Here is a 4,564-nt window from a genome sequence, read left to right on the forward strand (position 1 = left end):
ATTGCACAATAGACTTAGGAGCACCGGTGGCGAGAGACTGTGCTAACCACCATAACTCAATCTAACAGCATGTATAAGCGATTACCTCGTACTTTTTAATTGAGTGGGTTCAGAGAAGCTCTAACTTCCGAGTTTTACGAGTCGGGGTCTTTTAACGGCTCGGCCACAGTAATTCGATAATCATTTTCATTTGGTAGAATGCTGGCGATCAATCTGATGGATGACTTCATCAATCCTTATAACGCAGTCGTATAGGCTTAGGAGTCTTAGTGTAAGTTGAGAGGCCATGAATCGTCCCTTTATGAATCACAGTCCAACTAAAACTTGATTAGTGAACTATCGCAGCAGGGAAATACAGCCGCACTTGATATTCATTAAGATAAGGTGTTACTGCCGGCGTTACATGGTTTGTGACAATAAATTTTCCATTTGCATGAAAATGGGCTCAGAAATTTAAATGGCAAAAAATACAGTCTAGCTCATTGTCGCACAGTTTGGCAGCAGCGAGTGAAAATAATTTATTCATGAGGCTGGCAGGATGTTGGGTGCTACCATCTGAAGTGTGTGGTGAGGAGTGCGGATACTTCTTTGATCTTTCATGAGTGAATTTCACTCTGTTTTGTTGTATGTTTTATGTATTTAGCATCTATAAGAAGAATCCGTGTAAATTTATGTTTACATCAACATTTCAGGCGTTTCACTGATCCTAAAATCCACCTCGAATCAAACATGTCAAGGTCGAATTTCTTAATTAACGACATAACAAGCAATAGAGTGCGATTTTCAAAACAAGACACACTGTTAATCCCTGATCGATCATGAACAACACACACATGATAATTCCCTCACTGCCTCCTCCTCTGACCTCGCCGGCCTGCCTTTGTTTTGCTTCAGCTCTCTGATGTGTTCAAACAATCAGCCAGTGAATCATATTTGTACCATCCTATTAATAATTGAGATTATCCTGATTATCCTGTTTTGCCCAAAAAAGCTTCCAGAACAACAGATAATGAGGAAATAGTTACAGAGGATTCAAGTATACTCATAAACATGAAGGTAAATATTTTTTAAAAACACTAAAAATACAGATCAGAATCCATGTTTGTTGTTTATTTATTTATTAAACAGAATGGAATAAGCATTTTGACATATAGATGTTAAGTAAGAAAAAGAGTCATCAAATTTAAAAAGGAGGAAGAAAGTAAAGGGGAAAAAATAAAGTAAAACATAAATGTATGATATGCAAATCATCTGCTCCACCTGTTATCGCTTTACAAATAAGTGAAAAACTGATATTTACATAATTAATTTCATTTACATATACTGTAGGTCTTAATTAAATTAGCAGCTCTTTTAACAGCAGCTATTTCTTCTTCATTAGAGGAAGGAGGAACAGCCTCCACTGACCCCTGGTTGACTTTGTCTCCTTCACAAAAACAGTACAAAAAAAAAACAGAACACAACAATAGGAAATATTTGACTTTGGTTTTATTGGCATAACTCTGGTCATCGGTTTTATGAGTTATGATGACATTGTTCTTACAAAAAAAAAGGGTGCAGTCAAACATGAGCAGTCAGATGATCAGACAGGTTGTTAACCAGAGCAGCTGCCACTTTGTTTGGAGGTAAAACTGAGAGTGAGCGCACTTGTGATGTCACTAATCATCCCTAATTACACGGGAAAATCATGAAAATCATCATGTGCACAACTACTGTGCGTACAGTGAGTCAAATTTGAAACAAGAAGTCGGTCTGTGAACTATGATGAATGTTTCCTAAGATTTCAATTTATTCTTTTTTTCTATTTATTAAATTAATTTCTTTAAAATAAGTTTGGTTTGTTTACTACTATGATCGTCTTACTGCTGGAGTTTCTTGCAATGTTGGACATGTTTTTAGCATGTTAGTACAGTTTTATTATAAGCGATGGACTAAATGGCAAGCGCTTCAAAATAAGACCCAAGTAAACCATAGTTTTCCTATAAGGGGATTTAAGGATCAAGGCAACATTTCTAAAGATGAAGAATACTGTGAAAACAAGAAACAGTGTTTATTATAAAGACTGTGTGATGATTTCCATCTTAAAATCAGAATTTGCAAGGATGTAAAGCTGTTTCCCAAATCCATACAATTCAACTGGAAATGTGACCGTTAACTATACTCAAAACAGTTTATATGCAGACTAAAAAGCCCTTGATTTTTGAGTGTGCTGTTGATGGAAATTATTCTCCCACAATGCAATGCACAATTTCCAGTTACTCAGCTACTACTACTACTACTGCCACTACTAGTAGTAGTAGTAGTAATAGTAGTAGTAGTTATGGTGGTGAAACAGCTGCAGGAACACCTCAGAATATAGATGATAGTTGTGTTTCTGTTTGTTTTATTAATTCTGAATTCACAGTCTTCTTGTATACTCACTGCAAAAAAACAGTATAGTATGAAGGTTACTGTATAATATATAGCGTATACAGCCTAAAGTTGGGGAAGAAACATATGTAATTCCTGCTGAAACAAGACTTTTTTTAATCTAAATGAGGATTTTTCTTTTATTTGTCTTTCATACTTGACTATTCATGATGACCAAAATCTGTAAAAGAAAGACCAAGTGTGTTTTTTTTGCTGTAAAGCCATCAGTAGAAAAAATGCTACAATATATATTTAAGTGTAGAAGTCCCTGGAACATCCGAATGTCACAGTCATATTTTTCTCTGGCTGTATATTACAGTATATCCCTCCTCCTCATTGACTCGCTCTTCTATCAAATCCTTTTCGGACAATTGACCGGGACAGCCTCAATCATCTCACCCGCCTGGACGGATGAAAGAGAATGACATTAAGATAAAGTGAGAGCAGCCCCTGAGGGCCCGTATGGCTCGGTGGTGAAGAAATCCATCTCCAGCTCAAGATTCCCCTGACGTCTTCTCACCTGAGGAAGCCCCTGGGCCAAGGTTGACCCCATCCACTTCCCCCCACGCCACTCGTTTCAGTACCAAACCTTCACTCCCTCAACACTGCTGGAGAGAAACACAGTTACTGATATCAAGCCTTCACTACAGCGTTGGGTAAACGCCTGTCAGGATCTGACACCAGGAGTATCACTGTCTCCTTTATTCATTCTCCAGGAGTTAAAACAGATATCAGTAAAAAATGAAAGAAAAACCATAATTTTTCCAATATTTTTCTCTCAAATGCAGAGGTCATCAAGTGGAAATGGCATTTGTTAGCTTGCCTTGTCTAACGTTCAGTATCAATAATTCATTATCATATCAAGGTCTAAGTTTAATCATGTAGGGGTTTATAATGATATGACAACTACCACAGCTTGAGGCTGTATTACAACTAGGTTAAAGTGCCACCAACGGACGCTAGCTGCTGGTTCCAAATGACTTCCGTTCAAAAAGCATCAACTTCTCTCAAGAAATACTAAGTCAATCATTTTTTTTGAGTCATTATGGTTTCAATCTCTAAATTCAGTCCCTGTAATAAGTGTGCTGGTGGTCATTTTATAAATTATTGCTCCATTAATATGATTTGAAGACTCATAGCTCATAGTAGCTTTGATGTCTGCTGTGTGGGCGTTGATTGACAGCTGTGATTGACAGGTGACTCACCTGCTGCTCTCCCTGGCTCTGGGAGTCGGACTGTTTAATGTCATTTTATTATGATGCCTGCCCTGTTAGCAAGCTAAAGTAGCTAACATTAGCCCAAGTGTGCAGTGTTCGGTGTTCACAGTAAGCTAGCATTAGCTTTAGCCTGAGTTAGCAGGGCATGTTTCCAGAGTGTGAAAGTCAACATCCTCTTTATTTGGAAGGTCCTGGCTCTAAATGGAAAAACGGCACCGACCATAAGCTGCAACTCTGGGCTTCAAACCAGCTCTATGTTTACAATACAGTAATATGATAGTTATACTTCTCTAGAGATGGCATCAGTCACCACAATAATTGTATCTTACATCTTGATGATTCCAAGTGTGGCAGATTAGTTCTTCTACTTTCTTCCAACCCACTCAATTGTAACCGGGCCAGATTGAATGATTCATCAGCACCCTAAGTACTGGGCGGCGCCATTCAGCTCTATATCTAGGCGAGTGACTGTTACTCGGATGGACGTTTCCTACCTCTTCCTGGAACCTGGCTTCCATGCTGGTTGGCATGTCCACAGTTTGGCGTGACTAGCATGTCCGCCGTGTCTCTTCACAATCTGGTTTCTCAGCAATTGTACGGTATGTGGACACCCGAACATTACACCCACATGATTGTTGGACATCTTATTCCAACATCATGGGCTTTAATCTGCTGCTACAACAGCCTCCACTCTTCTGGTTTCTTGCTTTACAGCAGATGTTGAAACCTTGCTGCAGGGATTTTGCTTCCATTCAGCTACACCAGCATCAGTGAAGTCCAACAATGATGTTGGGTGATAACGCCTGGCCAGCAGTCGGCGTTCCAGTTCATCCCAAAGGTGGAGGCCAGTCAAGTTCTTCCACACGGCTGGGAAAAACCCTTTCTTTATGGACCTGGCTTTGTGCATGTGGGGAATTCTTATGATGAAACAGGAAAGG

General features: G+C 39.1%; 1 long non-coding RNA gene across 3 annotated transcripts; it reads right to left on the minus strand.

The window, feature by feature from the left end:
* Positions 1-2,366: 2,366 nt before the first annotated feature.
* Positions 2,367-4,342, minus strand: LOC122971220. 3 transcript variants are annotated; one of them, XR_006399430.1, is made up of 3 exons: positions 4,121-4,342; positions 2,930-3,014; positions 2,367-2,812 (listed from the first exon to the last, which is right to left on the minus strand). It is a non-coding gene; the product is annotated as an uncharacterized LOC122971220 (long non-coding RNA). The 3 variants fall into 3 exon arrangements; XR_006399431.1 differs by having other exon boundaries at positions 2,930-3,017; positions 4,121-4,209; XR_006399429.1 differs by lacking the exon at positions 4,121-4,342 and having other exon boundaries at positions 2,930-3,406.
* Positions 4,343-4,564: the final 222 nt, after the last annotated feature.

This window comes from Thunnus albacares, chromosome 2, assembly GCF_914725855.1.
Source record: "Thunnus albacares chromosome 2, fThuAlb1.1, whole genome shotgun sequence".
Classification (NCBI taxonomy): domain Eukaryota; kingdom Metazoa; phylum Chordata; class Actinopteri; order Scombriformes; family Scombridae; genus Thunnus; species Thunnus albacares.